This window comes from Aegilops tauschii, chromosome 6 (assembly GCF_002575655.3).
Source record: "Aegilops tauschii subsp. strangulata cultivar AL8/78 chromosome 6, Aet v6.0, whole genome shotgun sequence".
NCBI lineage: Eukaryota > Viridiplantae > Streptophyta > Magnoliopsida > Poales > Poaceae > Aegilops > Aegilops tauschii.
Window position 1 is genome coordinate 28,685,313 of NC_053040.3, and position 13,896 is coordinate 28,699,208.

Genomic DNA, 13,896 nt, shown 5'->3' on the forward strand with positions numbered 1-13,896 from the left:
ACTTTCCGGTATTCTTCTAACCTGTGTGCTTTATGATCAGTTTGTTGTGCTTAGTACTGGACACTGGAGTATACTATCATATTTGGTACAAATAAATCTGAACTACTATAGTTATGATCCACTGTATAGTTAATGGTGGTGGTAATTAATATATGTGGTTAAATACTTGCGCTCCTTAGGTGGGGAGTTGGATTTGTATTTCCCTAAAATAAATTTCAGATTTCGTAATAGTGGTGAAGCCAGCCGGAAGAACCTCTGCGTCATTATTAATTTTGGTGATATTTTTCTTCATAGTGTAGAATAATTTTAGTGCTTATTCCGCAAAAAATATGGCCTCAACTGACCCCATAGCTTGTATGTTGCGCCACCACTGTTTCCTATATCTTATTACATCCGTTGTTTTTAGATCTTGATGCATAACTTTGACAATATTTAATAGATATGTGTCTGTATAAAAAATTATAAATGCTATGATAATTTGATTAATTATGATGAATAAAATGTTATTGCTCTGACTTGATCCCTCTAGAATTTTCCAAAATTTCACATTACAGTTGTAGTAGTGCATGCTAGCTCTTGAGCACTGCGTTAGTTTTCCCTTGAAGAGGAAAGGGTGATGCAGTAAAGCAGCGTCAGTATTTCCCTCGGTTTTTGAGAACCAAGGTATCAATCCAGTAGGAGGCCACGCATGAGTCCCTCGCACCTACACAAACAAATAAAATCCTTGCAACCAACGCAATAAAGGGGTTGTCAATCCCTTCACGGTCACTTACGAAAGTGAGATTTGATAGATTTGATAAGATAATATTTTTGGTATTTTTATGATAAAGATGCAACGTAAAGAAAGCAAAATAAAAAAAGCGCCAGAAATAGCTTGTTGATGGGAGATTAAAATAGACCGGGGGGCCATAGGTTTCACTAGTGGCTTCTCTCGAGAGCATAAGTATTTTGGTGGGTAGACAAATTACTGTTGAGCAATTGACAGAATTGAGCATAGTTATGAGAATATCAAGGTATGATCATGTATATAGGCATCACGTCCGAGGCAAGTAGCCCGACTCCTGCCTGCATCTACTACTATTACTCCACACATCGACTGCTATCCAGCATGCATCTAGAGTATTAATTTCAAAAGAACAGAGTAACGCTTTAAGTAAGATGACATGATGTAGAGGGATAAACTCATGCAGTATGATATAAACCCCATCTTGTTATCCTCGATGGCAACAATACAATACGTGCCTTGCTGCCCCTACTGTCACTGGGAAAGGACACCGCAAGATTGAACCCAAAGCTAAGCACTTCTCCCATCGCAAGAAAGATCAATCTAGTAGGCCAAACCAAACTGATAATTTGAAGAGACTTGCAAAGATAACCAATCATACATAAAAGAATTCAGACAAGATTCAAATATTGTTCATAGATAAACTTGATCATAAACCCACAGTTCATCGGTCTCAACAAACACACCGCAAAAGAAGATTACATCGAATAGATCTCCACAAGAGAGGCGGAGAACATTGTATTGAGATCCAAAAAGAGAGAAGAAGCCATCTAGCTAATAACTTTGGACCCGAAGGTCTGAGGTAAACTACTCACACATCATCGGAGAGGCTATGGTGTTGATGTAGAAGCCCTCCATGATCGATGCCCCCTCCGGCGGAGCTCCGGAAAAGGCCCCAAGATGGGATCTCACGGGTACAGAAGGTTGCGGCGATGGAATTAGGTTTTTGGCTCCGTATCTGGTAGTTAGGTGGTACGTAGGTATATATAGGAGGAAGAAGTACGTCGGTGGAGCAACGTGGGCCCCACGAGGGCGCGCCCCCCTACCTCGTGCCTTCCTGGTAGATTTCTTGACGTAGGGAACAAGTCCTCTAGATAACGTTCGTTCCCAAAATCACGTTTCGGAAGGTTTCATTCCGTTTGGACTCGGTTTGATATTCTTTTTCTGTGAAACTCTGAACTAGGCAAAAAACAGCAATTCTGGGGTGGGCCTCCTGTTAATAGGTTAGTCCCAAAAATAATATAAAAGTGTATAATAAAGCCCATTAATGTCTAAAACAGAATATAATATAGCATGGAACAATAAAAAATTATATATACGTTGGAGACGTATCAAGCATCCCCAAGCTTAATTCTTGCTCGTCCTCGAGTAGGTAAATGATAAAAACAGAATTTTTAATGTGGAATGCTACTTGGCATAATTTCAATGTAATTCTCTTAATTGTGGTATGAATATTCAGACCCGAAAGATTCAAGACAAAAGTTTAATATTGACATAAAAATAATAATACTTCAAGCATACTAACTAAGCAATTATGTCTTCTCAAAATAAAATGGCCAAAGAAAGTTATCCCTACAAAATCATATAGTCTAGCTATGCTCTATCTTCACCACACAAAGTATTTAAATTATGCACAACCCGGATGACAAGCCAAGCAATTGTTTCATACTTTTGATGTTCTCAAACTTTTTCAATCTTCACGCAATACATGAGCATGAGCCATGGACATAGCACTATATGTGGAATAGAATGGTGGTTGTGGAGAAGACAAAAAAGGAGAAGATAGTCTCACATCAACTAGGCGTATCAACGGGCTATGGAGATGCCCATTAATAGATATCAATGTGAGTGAGTAGGAATTGCCATGCAACGGATGCACTAGACTATAAGTATATGAAAGCTCAACAAAAGGAACTAAGTGGGTGTCCATCCAACTCGCTTGCTCATGAAGACCTAGGGCATTTTGAGGAAGCCCATCATTGGAATATACAAGCCAAGTTCTATAATGAAAATTTCCCACTAGTACATGAAAGTGATATCATAGGAGACTCTCTATCATGAAGATCATGGTGCTACTTTGAAGAACAAGTGTGGTAAAAGGATAGTAACATTGTCCCTTCTCTCTTTTTCTCTCTTTTTTTTATTTGGGTCTTTTATTCTTTTTTTATGGCCTTTTTTTTTAGTCCGAAGTCTCATCTCGACTTGTGGGGGAATCATAGTCTCCATCATCCTTTCCTCACTTGGGACAATGCTCTAAAAAAATGATGATCATCACACTTTTATTTACTTACAACTCAACAATTACAACTCAATACTTAGAACAAAATATGACTCTATGTGAATGCCTCCGGCGGTATACCGTGATATGCAATGAATCAAGAGTGACATGTATGAAAGAATTATGAACGGTGGCTTTGCCACAAATACAATGTCAACTACATGATCATGGAAAGCAATATGACAATGATGGAGTGTGTCATAATAAACTGAACGGTGGTAAGTTGCATGGCAATATATCTCAGAATGGCTATGGAAGGAAGAAAGTGCGTATAATCCATGGACTCAACATTAGCCATAAAGAACTAATATACTTATTGCAAAAATCTACAAGTTATCGAAGCAAAGTATTACCCGCATCATCCTAGGGGGATAGATTGGTAGGAAAAGACCATCGCTCGTCCCCGACCGCCACTCATAAGGAAGACAATCAATAAATAAATCATGCTCCGACTTCATCACATAACGGTTCACCATACGTGCATGCTAAGGGAATCACAAACTTTAACACAAGTATTTCGCAAATTCAAACCTACTCAACTAGCATGACTGTAATATCACCATCTCCATATCTCAAAACAATTATCAAGTATCAAACTTCTCATAGTATTCAACACACTCATAAGATTTTTTTTACTAATCTTGAGTGCCTATCATAATTAAAGCAAATTACCACGCTGTTTTGTAGGACTATCAAAATAATCTAAGTGAATCATGAGAGAACAATAGTTTCTATAAAAAAAAACCACCACCGTGCTCTAAAAGATATACGTGAAGCACTAGAGCAAAAACTATATAGCTCAAAAGATATAAGTGAAGCACATAGAGTATTCTAACAATTTCCGAATCATGTGTGTCTCTCTCAAAAGGTGTGTACTGCAAGGATTATTGTGGCAAACTAACAAATAAAGACTTCAAATAATACAAGACGCTCCAAGCAAAACACATATCATGTGGTGAATAAAAATATAGCTCCAAGTAAAGTTACCGATGGAAGTAGACGAAAGAGGGGATGCCTTCCGGGGCATCCCCAAGCTTTGGCTTTTAGGTATCCTTAGATTATCTTGGGGTGCCATGGGCATCCCCAAGCTTAGACTCTTTCCACTCCTTGTTTCATAATCCATCAAATCTTTCACCCAAAACTTGAAAACTTCACAACACAAAACTCAGCAGAAAATCTCGTGAGCTCCGTTAGCAAAAGAAAACAAAACACCACTTCAAGGTACTGTAATGAACTCATTATTTATTTATATTGGTGTTAAACCTACTGTATTCCAACTTCTCTATGGTTTATAAACTATTTTACTAGCCATAGATTCATCAAAATAAGCAAACAACACACGAAAAACATAATCTGTCAAAAACAGAACAGTCTGTAGTAATCTGTAACTAACGCAATTTTCTGGGACTCCAAAAATTGACCCAAAATAGGAAGACCTAGACAATTTTTTTATTGATCAGCAGCACTTGGAATCAATATTTTATCACGTCCTGGTGATTTTTAACAATTATTTTCATGAACAGAAAGTTTCTGGAATTTTCAGCAAGATCAAATAACTATCATCCAAGAAGATCCTATAGGTTAAACATGGCACAAACACTAATTAAAACATAAAAACACATGTAACCAGAGGCTAGATCAAATATTTATTCCTAAAAAAAATAAAAAAGCAAAAAAACTAAAAATAAAATTGGGTTGCCTCCCAACAAGCGCTATCGTTTAACGCCCCTAGCTAGGCATAATAGCAAGGATAGATCTAGGTATTGCCATCTTTGGTAGGCAATCCATAAGTGGCTCTCATAATAGATTCATAAGGTAATTTTATTTTCTTTCTAGGGAAGTGTTCCATGCCTTTCCTTAATGGAAATTGGAATCTAATATTCCCTTCCTTCATATCAATAATTGCACCAATCGTTCTAAGGAAAGGTCTACCAAGAATAATAGGACATGAAGGATTGCAATCTATATCAAGAACAATAAAATCTACGGGCACATAATTCCTATTTGCAACAATAAGAACATCATCAATTCTTCCCATAGGTTTCTTAATGGTGGAATCCGCAAGGTGCAAGTTTAAAGAGCAATCATCAAAATCACGGAAACCTAGCAAATCGCACAAAATCTTTGGAATCGTGGAAACACTACCACCCAAATAACACAAAGCATAGAATTCAAGATCTTTAATTTCAATTTTAGTAGTAGGTTCCCACTCATCATAAAGTTTTCTAGGGATAGAAACTTCCAACTCAAGTTTTTCTTCATAAGATTGCATCAAAGCATCAACGATATGTTTAGTAAGGCTTTATTTTGACTATAATCATGTGGAGAATTTAGCACGGATTGCAACAAGGAAATACAATCTATCAAAGAGCAATTATCATAATTAAATTCCTTGAAATCCAAAATAGTGGGTTCATTAATATCTAGAGTTTTGATTTCTTCAATCCCACTTTTACCAATTTTTGCATCAAGATCTAAAAACTCTGAATTTTTGGAACGCCTTCTAGGTAGAGGTGGATCATATTCAGTCCCATCATTATCAAGATTCATATTGCAAAACAAAGATTGAATAGGGGACACATCAATAACTTTTAGATCTTCATCTTTATTTTCATAGAAACTAGAAGAACACGCTTTCACAAAACAATCTTTCTTAGCACGCATCCTAGCGGTTCTTTCTTTGCACTCATCAATGGAAATTCTCATGGCCTTGAGAGACTCATTGATATCATGCTTAGGAGAAATTGTATCAGCGTTCCTAGCCAATTCGTCAACTTTAAGCAATTTTTCTTGAAGCAAAGCATTGAAATTGTTTTGCGAATTCATAAATTCTTTAACACTAGTATCAAATTCAGAAGGCATCTTATTAAAATTTCCATAATAATTGTTGTAGGAATTACCATAATTATTAGAGGAATTACTAGGATACGACCTTGGATTAAAGTTTCCTCTATACGCGTTGTTACCAAAATTATTCCGACCAACAAAATTCACATCCATAGATTCATTATTATTCTCAATCAAAGTAGACAAAGGCATATCATTAGGATCAGAAGAAACACTTTTATTAGCAAATAATTTCATAAGTTCATCCATCTTTCCACTCAAAACATTAATTTCTTCTATCGCATGCACTTTTTTATTAGTGGATTTTTCGGTGTGCCATTGAGAATAATTAACCATAATATTATCTAGGAGTTTAGTAGCTTCTCCTAAAGTGATTTCCATAAAAGTGCCTCCCGCGGCCGAATCTAAAAGATTTCTAGAAGAAAAATTCAATCCGGCATAAAAATTTTGTATAATCATCCACAAATTCAAACCATGAGTAGGGCAATTACGTATCATTAATTTCATCCTCTCGCAAGCTTGTGCAACATGTTCATGATCAAGTTGCTTAAAATTCATAATATCGTTTCTGAGAGAGATGATCTTAGCGGGAGGAAAATACTTAGAGATAAAAGCATCTTTGCACTTATTTCAAGAATCACTACTATTTTTAGGCAAAGACGAAAACCAAGCTTTAGCACGATCTCTAAGCGAAAAAGGAAATAGCTTCAATTTAACAATATCATTGTCCACATCTTTCTTCTTTTGCATATCACACAAATCAACGAAGTTGCCATGTCTAGGAATGCTTGAAGCTTCAAAGATTTCCTATAATACAACATGCCTCTAACTATTCACAATAAGAAAAACATGTAAATGCGGAATCAACCAAATGATGGTAAATTGTAGTTGATTTTGGCCAAGCAAACGTCAGATGAAAGAAACATACATGAGTGAACATCACGATTGGATGTTTTATTCAAATTTAACAGGTTAAACTCACCAAATCCATCTGGATATTTAGTATTAAACTTCAACAGATGGTCAGTTGTAGCTAGATTCACACCACTGAAGCAAAATTCCATCTGCCACGGTTACATCACACCATCTTTTCATCGTTACTATTTAAATTCCAAATGCCTGCAACTCATTTTTTTTGTTACGATGTATGCATGATTTTTAACTCAAGAGGAAGAGGGGAAACTAAATCCAAGAAAAGAACACCAAGGAAGCATCCAAAATAGAGAAAGGAAAAAATCCAAAATAGAGGCAGAATCGAAGGGAAGAAACCCCATCAAAAATAGGAGATCAGACGGTGAAAAAAATCTAAGAGTCAAACAATTCTAGGTAAGACCAAATCGACGGCAAAATAGCACAAGAGGGACTCACATTAACAGGTATACCAGGTATACCAATTCAGAAAGAAGTGAAAAGCGAACAGTGCAATGGACCACTAGTATAAATTGGATGTACACAAACATGGGACTTAAACAAGAACTGCGAGATGCAGGGTTCACGTGCAAACCCAAAAAATGGAAAACTGAAACCCACAACAAGATTTTATCTTCATATATATATATATATATATATATATATATATATATATATATATATCAAGGCTCGCCCTATCTATTAGTTGCTTCTTCCGAATCCCCACCTATCAAGCGTTTTCTCTGAATAAACAAACACAATAGTATTCTTTGAATTATACTGTACAACGGTAATTAACCAAGCGACTGGAATTAACAATATTATGAGCTATTGGCTTTTTAGTCAGGTAAATATCATTCTTAAGACTACGGAAAACAACAGGCGGCGAAGAAAACATCTATTTATGAGAACTATACACATACTTAAGAAGGAAGTGACATCTATGGTAGCAGAACATATATCAAGCTGTTGCAGCTACATTAGCAGTTTAGCACAGTTCCTCCATAATACACAGGCTAGTGTAATTTCACAAATACAATAAGCTAACAATATATATTTGGTAGATGGAAATGGCTGGATCATGACCAATATACCATTACACATCCGATGATGCAAATAAAGAAACGAGGCCCAACAATAGTGGAAAATAAACCACAATAGAACATGTATTTGGCGAAACCTCCATACTGCAATATCAAACATGAATTGAAATTAACAATCTAGCAAAAAAACATGACAGATGCAGTCTTGGTCATTTTTCCTTTTGTGACATCCCCAAAAAAAAGTGAAAACAATGTTGTTCGTATTTTACCAGAGATACACTGAGCTGGGACAAATCGGTCTGAAATAAAATATGATGGCTTCGGAGGATTCGGAAGGCAAGAAATTTGCTTTCTTCCAACATATATGGTCTGCTGAACTAAACTTCGTTTCAACGGGCTTTTGCAAAAATCTGTAGCTGCAAACATCAACTTGTGTGCCCTTCCTACGTCAAACTTTAAACTTGACGGATTAAATATTTTAGGTTAGGCTGAGATCAGTGTACTTATGAGTGTTAAGTGTACTTTCTAAATAGCAGAGAAACCATAACATCTAAGCACAACCCAGCAACTTGTACAAGCTAACATCAAATCTGAAAGAGGAAATGTCGAGAACAGGTGAAGGTACCATGATCCACGACTGAGCAAAGTTATCTATAATCCTCGGTGAATATCATAAATTAGGATCAACTACGCTAAAGAACAAACGGGAAAGGAACCTAGAAAGATCTTCTGCCGGTAGAATATAACTGATACACTATCCTCGTTCTCGAGATCAAGGTCGTTTCTTGAATTGCAGTTTCCTCACTGTAGTATGGGGTCATTACACTGCGAAGAACAAAGTGTCATATGAATCATTTAGAGCCCAATCTTTTTCACTGAAACTCTTATGATCACATAACGAATTTAAACATAAGGTTTATTAGATATTTGTTGTTGTGAACAGATAATATATTTCTGGTGTTGACAATGTTTTGATTATGGATGCACTTCAAGATGGGTGGCATAGATTCTGTTGTACAGGCCTCCACCTGGAATTTCATCACTTGTTATTTTTGTTTTAGAATGTCTAGGTGCATTTTTCCTTTAAGGTGGAAACAGATGTACTTGTATAAGCAACAAGAATACAAAGCGCCACTGCCATACATTGTGGAAGTTCAGTGCTTCTGTTTACAAAATCTGCTTCCCAAAACAGAAGGATTTATAATTTTTTATTACAATCAAGCGGACATGAGCTGATGAGTACAGATGTAGACATGTACTGAGAGCAGCACCCTTTCAAAAGTGGATCATTTACAAGTTGGATAGTTTGATGGTCTGAAATTAGTGGTCATGTTTCAGAATTGTTATCGAATAGTAGGGGATATATATTAAATTCTGAAATTAGTGGTTGTTTGTCAGAACTGTTATCGAATAACAGAGCACATATATTAACTTCAATAAGTGGAGTAATATCTTTGGATTCGCTGTGAGGAAAGATTACCAAAACAAAACAGAAGTGAGCACTGGTAGAAAATGGGCCTTTAGTCCCGGTTCGCAAAGGCCATTAATCCCGGCTGTGCAACCGGGACTAAATATGCGCGACTAAAGCCCCCCCCCTTTAGTCGCGCCTCTTACGAACCGCGACTAAAGGCCCGTCCACGTGGGCGCCAGGAGTCCGTCGGGGCGGAGGACCTTTAGTCCCGGTTCTCGTGGCTAACCGGGACTAAAGGCCTCCTTCGCAGGTTTAGGGTTTTAGCCCCCCTAAACCTGGTTTCTTTTTAATTTGTAGTGTTTTATTTCTTTTATATTTTATTTTGTGTTTTATTTTAATTTTGATGAAGTTTCAGTACACATATTCTACGCTACTATATACATGCATATGAAATTTCAAACAAGAAGAATTCAAGAGGAATATATAATATATATTCAATCTCGGGTGACCATATACAACTTCGAACAAGTTTCCATACACAATTAGGATGGATGACCATATACAACTTCGAACAAGTTTCAATCTCGGGTATGCATATAAATTTCTTCGTCCTCGGTATAGTGTTCTCCTTTAGGATTGATGACTTCCCTCATGAAAAATCCTGCTAATTCATCTTGAATTGGTCGGAAGCGAGCTTCTGGACTAAGCCTCCTCCGCAAGTTATCCGTCGCCTTCCGCACGCTATCCGATGCCTTCTGCTCAGAGGTGTGTCTCCGGATGTTCTCACAAACATAGTATCCACATAGATTGGTCCCCGGTGGCTGCTTATCCACATTAACTAACCTTCTAAAATCTAGCTCATGTTTGAATTCACCGACAATTTCTTCTGAGAACCGTCTCCAAACCCTACAGGGCAAAGAAAATTAAATGAACAAGGGAGTTATTAGTTACTTGATATTAGGAAATGAACGAAAGAGACCGATCGATATAGAGCTCAAATGATTGAAAATAATTACTTTTGCAGCATTTTTCTCATGTCGGCCCAACGCTTTGGATCCGAATCCATAGAGTCCATGATTAGAACTCTGGAGGTGTGAAGTTCAATATTTAGCAGAATCCAATGGAACCTGCGGACACGTTACATGCACAGTCATGCATAACTCATCGATTAGACATACCATGCATGGAGTAAACAAAAGAGAATGGGCACAAGAGAGAAACACTCACCCAAAATGGTAAGGAAATAGAATATGACTTTTGAGTTGATGCTTTCTAAGAAACTTGTACAAGTCTTTCTCCATGTCTTCGGGGTGATTTTGTAACACATGTCCATTAACGATATGTGGGTCAATGAACCCAACATCATGGATGTTTCTTATTTTGCATTCCCAAATCTTCAATCTGCATAATAGCGTACGCAACAATATAGTTAGGACAATATATGTATATATATATATATATAGTGCAGGCAATGAAGAACGAGATGAGGTAGAAATAAATCACTTACATAACGTAGCAACTCAGGATAGATTTGTCGAGCTCGCGCAGATTGAACAGCTGGAACAATTCACTCATATGAACTTGTACAAAGTACCGTTTGGTGTGATGCTCCTCTGTAACATCCGCATAAATATATTCTTTGTCGGCCCATGTTATGAATTGCTTGTACCAACGTAGCAGATTTCGCATTTGTGGTGGTAGACTCTTTTCCCGTGCAGGCTCGACGAGAGGCCCATTCCGCACATATTGTAATGCTATCTCACATACTGGCGCATCCTCAAGGCCTAAGATGGCACGAAGAGTCAAACCCATCTCGGACGCTTGTTTCATGGCACTCGCTACAGTCAATCCAAGTGCTGCCGCAGCTCCTATGATCTCGGGGTCCTCTTCCGGACCGGCTTTCACTATGAGCGGGGGGATCGATTGTTTATTCTGCATCCCGAGCTGGTCAACTTGTTTCCCGCTTTTTTTACTTTCTTCTTTCTCCTCCTTCAATATTTTTGCTTGCCAACGAAGTTCATGTCCATAGTCGTCAGGCATATTCAGCTCGGCTTGGGACGGTGTCGTCAAAAAATCCTTAGCCCACTTCTTTTGCTTCTCAGTGAATACTTGCTTGGGCTCAGGCTCTTTTTTCGCCTTCGTATCCGCCTTCCATTTCTCATAATGAGCAGACGCGGCCAATTTGGTTTCAGCTTCACTAAGTTCCCAAGGCCTTGGGAGGAGAGGCTTCAGTGATGGCTCCGGTACCCTTGTGGTCTTAGGTACATAAGGGTCCGGGTTAATAGTCCAGGAGCGGGTTTCCTTGCTGTCCGCCTGCTTCTGCTTCTTCGCCGGAGGTGGATTGGGGGGCGTCGTACCCGCCGGAGGAGGATTGGGGGGCGGCGGCTGCTTACCCGCCGGAGGTTGTGGATCGGGGGACGGCGTCGAATGGCGTGAAGGAGGTGTAGGTGAACCACCACGACCACCACCACCGCCACCACCACCACCACCACCATCGGAGGGGGGTGGACTTGTTAGCCTTGGCGCCTCGCCTGGAAACACTATGTACTTCTTTTTCCATAGAATGATCTGGCGCTTGACATCTCCAAGTCTTCTCTCCCCTTCGGTGTAGCTTTGTCAATCTCCAGGTCCTCAAACTATTGGACTATGTCTTCCACCGTGACACGAGCATAGCCATATGCAATGGGGTTGTTGTGGTGGAGTGCTCCAGGTGTACAGGGTAAAGCACTGCCGGTAGCTACCTTCGTGGAAACGTTCCCCACGGGATAATGCAGATCACATTCTTTCATCTCCTTTACATCATCCACGGGGTAGTGAGGCTCCGGTGCACGAATCTCGATCATCGGTGCATTAGCACCAGGCGGGGCATCCGTGGAAGCCACGCTGCTTCTCCGCTGCTGGCTTCCGCGATCCGCTTCATGATCTTCATGCGGCCCTGCAGCCGATTTTTCTTTTACTAGTTCATGCACGGTCTGCTTCAACTCATGGAGTTCCGATGCAAACTTCGCCAAAAGATCTGCATCCCGGTCCGTCTTTCTCTTACGGCTTCTGTAACAGTACGGGTCATTGTCCTGGGAAAACCCTACTTTCCACGGAATTCTGCCTTTGCCTCGTACACGTCCTCCGTGTTCATCATTCCGAGGGCTGTTGTCAGTGCGTCTTTCTCTCTGTTGAACTTGATCAAGCCCTCTTGAGCTTGGGTCATTGCGTCAATAAGGGCTTGGGTGGGAGCAAACTTTTTCTTCCGGTGAACACACACCCCTGTCTCCGGGTCTAGCGATCCCCCATGCCCGTACCACCAGCTTTTGGCCCTTGGGTCCCATCCCTCTGTACCTAGAGGGATTCCTCGCACCCTCAGGTCCTCCTCCATCTTCTGCCACTTAGGCTCCGAAAGGCGGTATCCTCCTGGCCCCATAATATGATGGAACTTTTTCTTACTCGCATTATCCTTATTTTTTTCGATATTTCCTTGAAATGCTCTGATTTTTTTGCCTCACAAATTCTGGCCAATCATCTTTCAGTTTCTCATGTTGTCCATTGAAATCCGGAGTCTTGCCCTTGTTGACATAGTCACGGGTTAAATTTTTCTTGAAGTTCCGGAATGCTTCGCCCATCTTCTCAAGAGCGAACACTTTAACTAGCCTCCTCCTCTCACGTCCACCCGGAACCTCGTTACCGAATTCATCGACTTTGTTGTATTCCGGAGGTAGAATGAAATGTTCCATAAGCTTTTTCCAGCAATCCTTTTTCGTTCTCTTGTCGACAAAACTGAAACCAAGACGTGCCTTCTTTGCCTCCTTCCATTCCTGGACGGTGATCGGGACGTTGTCTCTAACAACGACTCCACATTGGTTGATAAACTTTGAGGTGTGCTGTAGGGGCTTGCCGGTTTCACTGACAAAATCAATGGCATATGTTTCTCCTGTTTTCATCACCTTGGATTTGCCACGCTTTGTCGTACTCGATCCGGCCGAGGGCTAAAAAAAGAAAGAGAGTCGCGCGCGTTAATACATATGTATTCACATTTCAGTAAGTTTGTATCACGAGAGGCTCAATGTATATATATACCTCGCCGGAGGTGGTTGCTACTTGCAATTCGAGATTGTCGTTTGTTGACGGTTGACCTCCGTCGACAATGTCCGTTCCTTCACCTTCTTGATCATCGACAATGTCTGTTCCACCGTCAAGGTTCAGAAAAGAAGAGACTACATCCTCTTCTTGCTCATATTCTGAGCCCGGCACATAAGGAATCTCGTTGTTTATGATGCCCATTAAATAACGTTCAGCCTCCGGATCCCTAAGCGGCTCGGCTCTATCGTCCGCCATATGTCACTCCTGCATGTAGTAAAAATTAATTAAGTATAAAGGAATTAAAAAATAAGATTAAGGGGACATAGAGGAGGAGCAGCTACGGTTGAATGATTAAGAGCTATTAAAAAATAAAATTGATGTTTTTCCTTTTCTTTTTCCTTTTCTTTTTCCTCTCTACTCTCTCTTTCCTTTTCTTTTTCCTTTTCTTTTTCCTTTTCTTTTCCTTTTCTTTTCCCTTTATACAATTATTCCCAAATAAATTTCCTTTTCTTTTTCCTCTCTGCTCTCTCTTTCCTTTTCTTTTTCCTTTTCT